This window comes from Dermacentor silvarum, chromosome 4 (genome assembly GCF_013339745.2).
Source record: "Dermacentor silvarum isolate Dsil-2018 chromosome 4, BIME_Dsil_1.4, whole genome shotgun sequence".
NCBI classification, from domain to species: domain Eukaryota; kingdom Metazoa; phylum Arthropoda; class Arachnida; order Ixodida; family Ixodidae; genus Dermacentor; species Dermacentor silvarum.
Genome location: NC_051157.2, coordinates 149616271 through 149630742, shown reverse-complemented (window position 1 = coordinate 149630742; position 14472 = coordinate 149616271). Strand labels below are relative to the sequence as shown.

The 14472-nt window shown below is 44.6% G+C and overlaps 1 long non-coding RNA gene across 1 annotated transcript; it reads right to left on the bottom strand.

Moving 5' to 3' along the window:
- Positions 1-288: 288 nt before the first annotated feature.
- Positions 289-12761, bottom strand: LOC125944814 (uncharacterized). Its single transcript, XR_007466522.1, has 5 exons — positions 12648-12761; positions 9558-9632; positions 8724-8771; positions 2428-2648; positions 289-2099 (listed from the first exon to the last, which is right to left on the bottom strand). It is a non-coding gene; the product is annotated as an uncharacterized LOC125944814 (long non-coding RNA).
- Positions 12762-14472: the final 1711 nt, after the last annotated feature.

The following is a 14472-nucleotide window of genomic DNA, read 5'->3' as shown; positions in this document are numbered from 1 at the left end:
AGGCACAAGGAAGCTTTGACGAACAGATTTTGAAATTGAGGAAGGCTGGCTTCCCTTGTTCGGTTTTAAGCGCTGTTTCGGAGGCGTTATTGAAAAAGGTGAAAAAAGAAAGAAAAATAAGCACTGAAGAAGGTCAAACATTCGAAAAGAAAGCCAAACCAGTGGTGATTCCGTATTCTCACAAAGTGGCGCACAATCTTAAACACGTCGCTGTCAAATACAAAATTCCTGTGGTTTTTTCCGCACCCCGAAAACTTGCTACTTTGTGCCGCCTTATTGGTTCTGATAACTCTAAGAAAGCAGGGTGTTCCATTAAACATACGAATCCTTTTGTGAAGTGTGAGGAAGGAGTTGTATACCGTATACCGCTGAAGTGTGGGAAAGAGTACGTCGGCCAAACTGGCCGATGCATTAATGATCGCCTGCGGGAGCATAAGCTTTCATTGAAATATGGTTATGGCTCAAACTTGCCTCTTCATTGCAAGGCCTGCGGCAATAAAAATAAACAAGCATGTGAAGCAAGGCTTCAAGATATTACAATCTTGTTTAAAAGTAAAGACTCTGTGGCACGTGAATTGTTGGAGGCCAACCAGATTAGGAAGAGAGGGGAAACATGTGTCAGCTCCCCGTCTCTGAATATATACACAAATGAAAGTGTGTTTTTAGATAAGTTTTAGATTCGCCATTTCCTTCATGCACATCTTCAGTGTTCTCACGCGTGCGCATTCATACAATCAGTGTTCCGCCTTTTTCGTCCCCCCCTCTCCCCATGGCTATATATTCAACCACCTTTGACCACAATAAACAGTTGCAAGTAGCGCCTGTCCTGTCTTTGTTCCTTCCTAATGTGCTGTCACTGTTGGCGCTTCATCTTTTGAAAGCTATGCACCAACTAGCCCCACAACGTGTTTTACTGGAATACCCCTGATCCACCAGCACGACATCCTCGGAGACCAAAGAGACAAAAATACAGCCACCTACACCCAGACCGTACAGGGAAACAGGCCAGGTACTGGCTCTTCTTACAAACACACATCATCATCAACCTATACTTATGTCCACTGCAGGACGAAGGCCTCTCCCTGCGATCTCCATTACCCCTGTCCTGCGCTAGCAGATTCCAACTTGCGCCTGCAAATTTCCTAACTTCATCCCCCCACCTAGTTTTCTGCCATCCTCGACTGCGCTTCCCTTTCTTGGTATCCATTTTGTAACCAATGATCCACCGGTTATCCATCCTACGCATTACATGGCCTGCCCAGTTCCATTTCCCCTCTTAATGTTAACAAGAATATCGGCTATCGCCATTTGCTCTCTGATCCACACTCTTCCCGTCTCTTTAAGATAGACCTAATCTTTTTCGTTCCTTCGCTATTTGTGTGGTCCTCCACGCATATCCATACATCCAAATACTTCACAAGATGCATACACCCTGCCACTTCCCTTGGTGGGCCAAGTCTCGTCCTGTAATGTGGATATGTAAGCAACGACTTCCAAACTCTAAATTCACCCCTTAACGGCGCAAATTCCAAGCAACAGGCAGCGGGACGTTTGGCTTGCTAGCGAAAATCTAGAGAGCCAGAGAGCTCTTCTCGATCAAGCCCAGCAAGCTGCAGAGACCAATGGAGCTCTAAACTGAGGCACCCGCCCACCACCCAAGACCCTTAAGAGAAATAATTTAAGTTTACACTACTACTGCTAAAGAAAGATATTGGCTGACTTAATTCAAACTAAAATTTTCTAAATTTCTCAACTAATTCAATATATAGTGGTCGACCTATACTCATGTTGGACCTATTTTTTAGTAAATACGGTAAGCACTAACTCCACAAAGAAAGGTAGAAGTGCTAAGCTGGTAAGGTAAATATACAAAGTCTGTCCCAGAAGTTTGAGCAGTTCATGTCACTACATTCTCTGCCGCGTTTTTGCTGGCTCAGTGCACAAACTTTTGGGACAAGCCCCGTAGCAATCAGTACCAGTAGCACTACCTTCTTGGCGCGTCAGCGAGTTTCTGCACCAATTGCCTGCGCACTTCTTTCAATCTTTTTTTTTCTCGTCTTCCGGCATGACACGGTTGCCCATGAAGATCCGGAGGAGGCCTGCGCAAGAAAAGCAATCACGAGTACAAAATTAATGAAAGCATCTAAACAATAATTTCCAGCATGCACAGTGCAAGTTCCCAACAATATGCCCACGGTTCAATGAAATATTTTTGCAAAGCTGCATTTTCAATAACCAAACTGCAGATTACTTTTTTCATGTTAACTCACATGCCTCAAATTCTTTCTACAGTTTTAACATGAAATATTTCAGTAGCAGATGATCGCCACACAGTGCTTTAGCACTAGCTTCGCTTTTACTGTGGCTATTTGCATGTGCCATCTATACATGAGTAGATCAGTTCATTAGAACAGTATGTTCATATACTTTTCAAGGATGACAACTTTTGTGGTGTCACGGCTGGTCTGGCCTCAGTCCTTCCCTTGGATCGCGACTTGTTGGACAAAGTCCCGGTCACGCTTCTGTTCTTAAGCTCATCTGGCATCCAATACGTTGTGGACGCCATACGGCAGAACATAGTCAGACGTAGACCGCAACAATGTCCCCCAAGCAGCCTTTTCTATTCATTGCCCGGATCCAGCATACACCTGCAATATATAATAACACATACATAGCTTGTAGCTAACAGGTTTTATACTGGACGATATACACTATGCATTTTCTCAACTCTACTGTTTTCTGGCATTCTGGCCATTTATTAGTTGTAGTGGGCTCACCTGCATGAGCAGAACGAAATTATACAGTAAAATTTTAAAAAATCTTTTAGACAATCCCACATAAAAATCTCCCAAGCATAAATAGCAATCGCTGAATTTGTTAAATTGACAATGATCTGCAAGAATATTCACTGCTATCTATAGCTCGATGAACTCACTAACATCTACCTTGACATTGGGTAGCCGAATTTCAAATACATGTGTTGTCTGTAGGACCACTCTTTATTTTCAGGTTGATCTGTGCGGTCACTAGATGCAATATAGAAATGTGCACAAGCATTGCGTTCCAAGGACTGCATGATTACATAATTATGCCATCAACATTAATGTACACATACAGAAAAAAAAACCCTCACACACGTGACATGGCTGCATAAACGTACACTCGCCAACTGAAAAACACACGTAGCACGCCTGCCTGGCAGTCCTTGCAAGAAATTTTATAGACGATGCCGGGATATTTTTCTTTTTCGAGGCAGTCTTTGACTAGGACGAGTTGTTTTAGCTTGCTTGAAGGGATGTGGCAGATTTGTCCATCATAATCTTTGAAAATTCTTGACATTGACTCGCTCATGCCTCATGCATAGGGGAGAGCCGCCCGTTTCCTTGTTCTCATCAGCCTGATAGGGGGTTCAGCGACACGCTGTTCTTCAGTCTTTATAAACTGGCCGTGGTAGCCATTACTGACCAAATCCTGCGTCACTCTCTTCAACTCAGCTCTGCGTGCATCAGTAGTCGAGCACAATCGGAATGCACGGGTGAACAGTGTAGAGGCAACAGATCGTTCGTGTCCAACGGGATGGGCCGAATCAAAGTGCAGATATTTCCCTGTGTGGGTAGGCTTCCGATAAACGCTTGTTGAAAGGCCGGATGCAGTACGCATGTCTTTAACGTCATGGAAAGCCAGGCGACCATTAACTTCTTCTTCAACGGTGAATTCTATTGTGCTTTGGAAAGAGTTCAAGTGCTGCAGAAAAGGTACGACGTCTTTGCGGCAGATAATGGAAAAACAATCGTCGACATACCGCAGGAACAATTTTGGAGCGGGCTGGAATGTCGTGAGGGCTTTACCTTCGAGGGCTTTCCAAAGCACAATAGAATTCACCGTTGAAAAAGAAGTTAATGGTCGCCTGGCTTTACTTGACGTTGAAGTCATGCATACTGCATCCAGCCTTTCAACAAGCATTTATCAGAAGCCTACGCACACAGGGAAATATCTGCACTTTTATTCGGCCCATCCCGTTGGACACAAACGATCTGTTGCCTCTACACTGTTCACCCGTGCATTCCGATCGTGCTCGACTACTGACGCACGCAGAGCTGAGTTGAAGAGAGTAACGCAGGATTTGGTCAGCAATGGCTACCCTAGCCATTTTATAAAGACTGAAGAAAAGCGTGCCGCTGAACCCCCTATCAGGCTGATGAGAACAAGGAAACGGGCGGCTCTCCCCTATGCACGAGGCGTGAGCGAGTCAATGTCAAGAATTTTCAAAGATTATGATGTACAAATCTGCCACGTCCCTTCAAGCAAGCTAAAACAACAACTCGTCCCAGTCAAAGACTGCCTCGAAAAAGAAAAATATCCCGGCATCATCTACAAAATTCCATGCCAGGACTGCCAGGCGTGCTACGTAGGCGAGACGGGAAACTTTAAAAGAAGGCTACAGCAGCACCGCAATGATGTAGCCAAAGGACACACGGTTTCCAGCGCCCTAGTAGAGCATCATGAGAAGACTGGTCACAGTATTAACTGGCATTCGGCCTTCATCATCAAAAGAGAGAAGAAATCCCGATAGCTTCTTGAATCATTTTGCATACTACAATCTACGACTAACACAATAAACCGGACACGGGGCCCCCTCCCTGAGTTGTACGCAAGGGCCTTACGTCTTCCAACGCATATATAATAAAGATCACCATGCATTCGTTCATTGTGAACAAGGCACCCGTAGTGGGTGCCAAAACGTCAATCTGTTGTTTTTGTGTTCTTCAGTTGGCGAGTGTACGTTTATTCAGCCATGTTCTTTCCTCGCCAGACAAGTTTTCGTCAAACCCTAGATTTCATCACACAAGTGACATTACCATAATAAAGGATTAGTCCACCAATTATGTTTTCTCGCGCTGTTTTGGAGACCTGCGTCACTACGAGCGCAGTGCACCATCTAACTTATAGTAGAAGTACAATTTCATTTTATATAGTTATTTCTTCTGTGTGGCAGCAATTTTTTTATGGGCTTGGAAGACGCAGCGAAAATGGCCATCTCCACAAGCACCGAGATCGCTTTATGGCGGCTTAGTTAGAGGAGCCATCAAGCTAGTCTCGCACAGAACTGTTTCTTCATGCCCACTATCCCACTGCTGTCATTTCTGCACACTCTTAATTTTACTACCACCAGCAAATGCAGATGATCTGCAAACACTTCTCGTACATTTGTATGCATTGAGAGCAAGCATAGTTGTGCTTTCATGGGACACTGTTCTACACAGGAAATTGTGGCAATAGTGTTAAGCAACAATAAACACAACTAAAACATTTATGTGAGACAAAAATACCAGAGCAAGCATATTACCAGGGTCAGATTTTCTACTTGGCCACTCCAGCCAATCAAAAGTGGCTGCAGTAGAGTGCTGTAAAGTGACCCCTTTTCATTTATTTTGGTATGTCTGTGGTGTAGCAAGCCAATGACAACAGCACCAAAGGGGCGTCATGTGCTCGGCCACTTGCGGAAAGCAACATGCGATCATGATGCTGCATGGCACAGCTGATTGACATAAGCTGCCTGCATACATAATTTATAAGAAGCCACTGCCGGCTTAAGAAGCCTTTCCCAGAAATGCTGCCACACAGGCAAATGCGAACAGGCGAATGACGAGTGCCACGTTTGACTAGTGGATTAGGATCACATGGCAACGTCACCCAAGAACTGTCTCCTTGTCCTTGATATGTACTGTGGGCACCTTACTGACAGCATGAAGGCTGTGCTCTCCCAAGCTTGGACATCGCTATTATACCAGGTGGCATGATGGACCAGCCTCAGCCACTTGACGTCTGTATCAACAAGCATTTTGAGGATGGATTGCCTGCGGAAATACTTCGCGATCTGGCCGAGTGATAAAGCGTATAAGCTAACAGCAACAGGTTGTACTAAATGCACATAACTAACACAAGTGGCGAGCTGGGTCACTGCAGCATGGGACACACCATGAAGCTTGATTGCATGCTTTCAAGGAGTGCAGCATCTAAAGTGCACTAAATGGCACCAAAAATTGTCTGCTCTTTTATGCTGACAACGATAAGAAGGTAAGCAACAAGGCTAGCAGCAACAACACTGCATGGGCTGGGACGGGTCGTGACTAATAAATGCTGTTCGCGTTTTATGTCTGTTGCCCTAACTTGTCCGGCTTACATTCAAGAAAAACACTTTTTTCACCGGCTTCAGACCTTCAGGTGCTGGCTTAGGAGTGAGACCGGCCTAGATTTGAATAAATATGGTACTCGGCCATATCGAAAGAGCATAATGTAACCATTACACATTGCCGGGGTATATAAACCAAAAATGTATGTCAGGAACATTGTGTGGGACATACCACACACTGGTACCTTGCAAACATGACCTGTACAATGACGCTGCAATAATACATAGGTAATTATTTCTGCCTACACTCAAGGAACTCGGGTACAGTCAAACCTCATTAATACGTACCCGCTTAATGTGTAATTGCAGTTTAAATGTAGTCGCGAAGATTCCCCCACCCAGCCCCCATTGAACCCCATGCCTGACTGCTTAAGCCGTAGTCACTCATTTGCCATCAAATGGTTATTGCATACTATTTTCCTCCTAGTTCTTCACGCACAGGCACAAATTCGGCAAAATTTCATGCACTGAAAAATGAAATCGGTTGTACAATATTGTAAAATGTAGCATTTCTCAAATTTTTAGAAGGCATTTTTTCTCTTAAAAAGGGAAACCATACGACTTATATCCTTTATGTTTGTATATACTATGTAATAGTTACGTGTCCATGTTTCATTTATGTTGCTTCACAGATACATTCAAATTTGAGAAAAAGCACTCCGCATGAAAATGTAGCCTTCACCAGTTGGTCTTTGGTAGCTTTTTCTGGTAAACTGTTAGATTCTGTTAAAAACAAAATTCAGTTGCATGCTTTTGAATGGCGTGCCCACCATATCTATTTGGTCAAGAAAAAAAGTGAAATATACAACCGGCTTCGATCTCGTGAAATTTCTGACATGACCGGGCATGAATCAATGTTAGCATGAGTAGGCGTCAGTGACATCATAAGAGCAAATGTGAAAAAGTGCAAACGGTTGCAAATCTATGATGATGAGTGCCTATAGGCTCAAATGAATGGACCTTTTTCCAATTCAGCTATGCACATGGGCATGCCCCAGCTGCATTACATGCCGCGCCGCCATTATCACAGGGCAGGTGTGCGAAGTGAGTGCGTGAACCCTTGCATGATCCGCGGCAATTTCCTGAGCTTGAGTTGCTGATCAATAATTTTTCTCGTGTTCTGGGCAAGAATATTGGTTAAAGGAAACACTTAGCTGTTTGTGGGAAAGACTGCAAACACTTTTGTCGATGAAAAGACTCTGTGAACTAACGCTCGAGCGAAAGGCGCAGCGTTTGCGACAAAACTCATGCAGGCACTTTCTGTACCGTCGATTGCACAAACCGGCGTGGAATGGTGAACATTGTACTGAAGTGGAGCGCACGGTCAAATTAAAAAAAAAATACCCCATGTTATCAGTGAGTTATCACGCAATTCTTGCTGAGTGAGGTAAGCCTGCGTTCTGGTAACAGCATGATGCTGGCGCTGTGATTATTTGACTTCTCGCCTTACGACCGACTCGGAAGTCACGGCGATGTTTTAATCTACGGGTATGTATACCGCACGGATTTTACCATTGGCTTAAGAATGTGCTACCGCTTGCAAGCGGAAATAGCTGTACGGTTACATGGGGCCAAACGAAAAGAAGAATCTCGCCACACAGCCGTTCAGAATGCATCGTTCGAGGCCAAAGCGACACACGCGTGGTGCCGCATTATGCAAAACTCGCGAGTCTTACTTTTTGCAGGCAAATGAAGCTTTATGCACCTGACAAAACGTGTTGCGTCCACTTACATTCTGCTTAGCCCCCCGTACTGTGTTGCGTTCACTTAGTCCCCAGTACCATGCCATATACGATACATATCTCGATATAAAACAACACTTGCCCTGCAGTGCACTCGCAGTATGTGTGCAGAAGTTTTGCATGTTGTTTGTTCATCATGGTGAGCTGCTTGCATGCCCGCTCTTGAGGGCAAGCTCGTACGCACGTGCATGCGTCTGTTGACCGCCTCCTTCAAGTCGAGCCACTCAAAACGATGGTCGAGTTTATCCTGAAGAAAGTCCTGCCACGGCGCGTTTCACGCTCACACATGCCTTCGCCAGTTGAGTCAAAGTACTGACCAAGCTGCTGAAGAACAAAAGCCGGCGCATCTCTCAAATCTTGGTTACAAATGGCCTGCACATCGCATCAGCATGCTGCCATTGCATCAGTAAATGTAAAATGTGTTATTGCTACATGTGAGCAAATACATGCGCGCTAGAGCAGGACAATGAGAAGCTGCTTCAGCAACACAAGCGACAGAAGAAAAAAAAAAGCAGGGACAGCCGTCGCAAGAGACTGCTTGGTCAAACGCTACCATGCTTTGCGTAGAGGCGAGAAGTGGTGGGAGCGTGTGTGTGTTGCCCGTCAAATTTAGTTGAAGTGATGGCCGCTAGAGGGGTCGCTTACTGGAAAAAGGTCCATTTGTAAGGTAGTGGCGGTGAGTAAGCACTGCTGAGCGTGGACGAATATCAGTGAGTGTGAAGTACTGCACAACTAGAAAAAATTGGTGCTTGAAACTGAACAGTGCTGTACAAAAAATGTACTCTTACCATGCTCCTGTGACAAAGGTGCCATAGAGGCCATGGCAGTTATAATTCCTGTAAAAATTACACAATAAGATGAACACAGACATGGAAGTGCAATTTGAAGTCATAGAAAGCCACACACAAATCTCTTCATGCACAAATATGCACTACATTGTGTCCACTGCAGAGCTCACTTCCTTTGCAAAAAGATGCAATGCTCTTGTAAGGCCTTCAACAAGCCTTAAGTATAAACCGCATGCACGCGATCTTGCACGCAACAGCGACAAGTGACGTGACGGAGATGGCTGTCGCATTCGCTCGTCGCCTACAAGTCGTACCACACGCGAGCGATGACTTTGAGCGCTGTTTCCCCGGTGTTGCTGGTATGAGGGCAGCAAATACGCGCCGTAACTGGTGTGACGCATGCTCTATTAGTTTAACTTGATATGTTTTACTGTAAAGAGCTCCATAAATATTTCTTAAGGTCTTGCACTAGGTTCTTTGTGCGTATCAAAATTGAGTCATTCGCTTGTTCCGTGCGACAATCGGTTGTACTTGACTGATGTACATCCTGTTCTGGCTTCGCGCTATTGGCTAGTCGGTCATAGAAAATCGTTCCGGCGACGAGTTGTAGATTACCAGAACCAAGCGATCAAGCGACAAGAACGAGTGATCAGTTTGCGCGACGGCTTGTTCCGTCGCTCGTCGCCGTCGCGCACAAAATCGCTCGCATGCGGTTTGGGCTTGGGTAAAAAATACTAGCATGTAGCGCCATTTTTTTTTATATAGAGCACAGCCACGACACAAATCAGTAACAACATATACATCTAAAATCTTGTCAACTTTCAGTTGCCATACCTTTGGTGCTCTTGCCCTTTTCTAAGGACAGATTTCTGAGCCTTTTCGACGTGTGCAGCACCATTTCTTCAGTTTCTGCATTGCATTTAACAAGGCATTACAAAGCTGACACTGCCGACAGGCAGCAATGTTAGGTGATAAACATTCAAGTGTCATAATAACAAATCAGGCCAGAATATCAGTTCCTCTGGTCTCCCCCTGGCATTACTCTCGTTTCATCCTTTCATGAATGCAAAGCATTTGCAAGCGTGGCTCCCACGTCCACTACACGACAGATACCCGTTCATGCAGCAGACAGGTTCTCATGTGGCATATGTTTTTCCATCAGACTAAATATGGAGCCGCTTAACATTTACGCCCAAAATTATGTGTCCAAAACCAAAATTCTGCTGCTAACTGCCAAAAGCACACATTTGCGCCGATGGCCCCTCCTGCGAAGCAGTGTCTACCTTGAGCGTCCGCGGCAGTGCGTGCTGCACCCCCTCCCCATTTCATAACGCCGACCCTTCCAGACATATCGCAGACTGCCCGAGACTCTAATCAAAGGAGAGATACGTCTCGAGCAGCCAGGCCTAAACCCCAAAGTCACGCTACGAGATTGCGCCGGACATTTGCTTACTGCAAAATGAGCGGGACAAAGCACATGCCGGTGAAGATTAAATCGTTCGAAATGTTAGTCGTATAAACATTTCATCATCATCAGCCTATATTTATGTCCACTGCAGGACGAAGGCCTCTCCCTGCGATCTCCAATTACCCCTGTCTTGCGCTAGCGTATTCCAACTTGCGCCTGCGAATTTCCTAACCTCATCATCCCACCTGACTTTCTGCCGTCCTCGACTGCGCTTCCCTTCTCGTGGTATCCATTCTGTAACCCTAATGGTCCATCGGTTATCCATCCTACGCATTACATGGCCTGCCCAGCTCCATTTCTTCCGCTTAATGTCAACTAGAATATCGTCTACCCCCGTTTGTTCTCTGATCCACACCGCTCTCTTCCTGTCTCTTAACGTTACTCCTAAGATCTTTCGTTCCATTGCTCTTTGTGCGGTCCTTAACTTGTTCTCGAGCTTCTTTGTTAACCTCCAAGTTTCTGCCCCATATGTTAGCACCGGTAGAATGCAATGATTGTACACTTTTCTTTTCAACGACAGTGGTAGGCTCCCAGTCAGGATTTGGCAATGCCTGCCGTATGCACTCCAACCTAATTTTATTCTTCTGTAAATTTCTTTCTCATGATCAGGGTCCCCTGTGAGTAATTGACCTAGATACACATATTCCTTTACAGATTCTAGAGGCTGACTGGCGATCCTGAATTCTTGTTCGCTTGCCAGGCTATTGAACATTATCTTTGTCTTCTGCATATTCATCTTCAACCCAATTCTTGCACTTTCTCGATGAAGGTCCTCAATCATTTGTTGTAATTCCTCTCCATTGTTGCTTAATAGGACAATGTCATCTGCAAACCGAAGGTTGCTGAGATATTCGCCATCGATCCTCACTCCTAATTCTTCCCAGTCTAAGAGCTTGAATACTTCTTCTAAGCATGCAGTGAATAGCATTGGAGAGATTGTGTCTCCTTGCCTGACCCCTTTCCTGATAGGTATCTTTCTACTTTTCTTGTGGAGAACCAAGGTAGCTGTGGAATCCTTGTAGATATTTGCCAAGATATTCACGTATGCCTCCTCCACTCCTTGATTACGCAATGCCTCTATGACTGCTGATATCTCTACTGAATCGAATGCCTTTTCATAGTCTATGAAAGCCATATAGAGAGGTTGATTGTACTCCGCAGATTTCTCGATTACCTGATTGATGGCATGGATATGGTCCATCGTAGAATATCCCTTCCTGAAGCCAGCCTGTTCTCTTGGTTGACTGAAGTCAAGTGTTGTCCTGATTCTATTGGAAATTATCTTGGTGAATATTTTATACAATACTGAAAGCAAGCTAATGGGTCTGTAATTCTTCAATTCTTTAACGTCTCCCTTCTTATGGATAAGTATAATGTTGGCGTTCCTCCAGCTCTCTGGTACACTTGAAGTTATGAGGCATTTCGTATAAAGGGCCGCAAGCTTTTCAAGCATGATATCTCCTCCATCTTTGATTAAATCTACTGTTATTCCATCTTCTCCAGGCGCTTTTCCCCTGGTCATGTCTTTCAAGGCCCTTCTAACTTCATCGCTAGTTATAGAAGGAGCTTCTGTATCCGGTTCATCACTATTTCGAATGGAAGAAGCTTGGCTGTTTTGGCTACTGTACAGGTCAGTGTAGAACTGTTCTGCTGCTTTTACTATGTCATCGAAATTGCTGATGATATTACCATGCTTATCTTTCAGTGCATACATCTTGCCTTGTCCTATGCCTAGTTTTCTTCTTACTGATTTCATGCTGCGTCCATATTTTACGGCTTCCTCAATTTTTCCCACGTTATAATTTCGAATATCCCTTACTTTCTTCTTGTTGATCAGTTTTGACAGTTCAGCGAATTCTATCTGATCTCTTGAGTTGGACACTTTCATGTTTTGTCGTTTCTTTATTAGGTCCTTTGTTTCTTGGGAGAGCTTCCCTGCAGGTTTCTTTGGTGCCTTACCTCCCACTTCAATTGCTGCTTCTGAGATCAGCCTAGTTACGGTTTCGTTCATTATCTCTATGTTATCTTCATCTTCCTGTTCTAAAGCTGCATATTTGTTTGCGAGCACCAGCCTGAATTGGTCTGCTTTTACCCTCACTGCCTCTAGGTTGGCCTGTTTCCTCTTGACTAATTTCACTCTCTCTCTCTTCAAATTGAGAGAAATCCTAGACCTCACTAACCTATGGTCACTGCACTTAACCTTACCTAACACTTCTACATCCTGCACTATGCTTGGATCGGCAGAGAGTATGAAATCTATTTCATTCCTTGTTTCTCCATTAGGGCTTTTCCAGGTCCACTTCCTGTTGCTGCGCTTCCTGAAGAAGGTATTCATTATTCGGAGCCTATTCCTTTCCGCGAATTCTACTAACATCTCTCCTCTTGCATTCCTAGAATCGATGCCGTAGTTTAACAAACATTTAAGGTGTGCTTATTAACGAATGAGTAGAACTTACCAGCCATGTGCAGCACTCTGTCGCATCGCCGTTCCACCACACGTCGTAGAGGACAATTGGATCGAAATCCACGACATTCTCTGGGTTAAAGTTTTGCACTGCGGTGTGCCTGACAACCGCAGTGGTCATGTCCACTTCATATTCAACGAATACAACCATCTCGAGCTTAACACGGCGCAACGCAGTCGTTCTCGCTTAGATGACAGCTGTGGCTATGGCCGTGGATTCTATGGATGCGGATTGGCATGCGACTTCGACTGCCACCACTGCATCACCCAAACCAAACCAAAACAGAAAAGAAAAATACTACTAAAGCAATGCCGTACAACAGTAGTGGGTGGAAGCATAGAGCAAGATAAAAAAATCTTTTTTTTTCAAGTTGTTTCCTTCCTCCATGGGTGGAAGGTACAAAGTTGTACAGTTGTACAGATAAGAAATGTTGAGAACTGCATCAGGCTTAAGCATTCTTAAAATGACATCCCAACTCATGAGAGTAATTATGAATTCGACATCGATCGTTTGTGTGTTTTGTATACGTGGTCAATGAACACGATTGTTGGCGTTCATTCATTTTGCCCACCGCGTCATGTAGAGTGGCATGATCAGATTTCTCTGAGCGCAATAAAAAAATTTTCAGCGCACGCAAACTCGCACAACACAGACACAGATGCACATGCGCGCGGGCCGCGATTTTGTAGCGATTCCGTCTCCGATGATATTCCTTTTTGCACTTTTCGCGCTTTGTCAGGGGTCAGAGCGACGCCCCGCCCGCGTTATCAAAGCGATCAGGGCCGCGATTTTGTATCAATGCATTATGACTTATTCTACTCTATTCTTATCATCCACCGCTCACGGCCGGCTGATCCCGTTGATAATGCGAGCGGACCGTCGCTCCGTCCACTGAAAAAGCACGATAAGCGTGTAAAGACATTATTACATTAAAGGCATCGCTACCAAATACCGGCCTAACCGGCCATGAGCGGTGGATGATAAGAGGGGCATATGATCGAGCTGAAGGCATCGCTACAAAATCGTGGCCCTGCAGTAATCAAAAAGAGTTTTGGAAGTGAGCGTTTGCGTTGTAACTGCTCTGCCTGGGCATGCACGTTAGGTTTATCGCTCTGTCATGCATTGTCAAGCAGCTGACCGCGTCTATTAGCCTGGATAATATATATATATATATATATATATATATATATATATATATACACGAAGGCCAAGAGCGCGCGGCCAATGCGGCTTACAGAAAAAAAAACAAAAAAAAACATGCTTTTCATGCCGCAGCAATGCAGCACACGCATCGTTAACGTAGGAGCTGATCAATTACATATCTGCACATGGATATTATTATGCAAAATGACACCGCCGAAACAAGGAAACCTTAAACAGCTTGTTTCTATTTAGAAACGGTGATCATGCATACAAACTAATTAACAAAAGACTGCACATTTCTGCCCAAGTAATAAATGAAGAGGAATTACAAGCTTAATTGTAATTGCACCGAAGCTGCATGTGACACATTGGGCGCTGAAATACAGATCATAAGCACAAGGTTTCTCAACAACCAGAATCACAACCGAAGCAGAGCATTATAGCGGGGATTAACTGGCCGCGGTGGGGCAGAACTCAGCATAGCAAGTTAGTGGTGGCTGGATATTTCTTTAATAGTTTTTTATTTACTAGTTGTAACAATTAACGTACCATTATTTCTTATTATATTGGAGTGCAGTTGCCGCGACACCACACGCCTCAAGAACACGGAAGCGGCAATGGGGACACCAAAACCACAATCCAGACTGGTCCATGGGTTGGGGCTCGCCGAGGC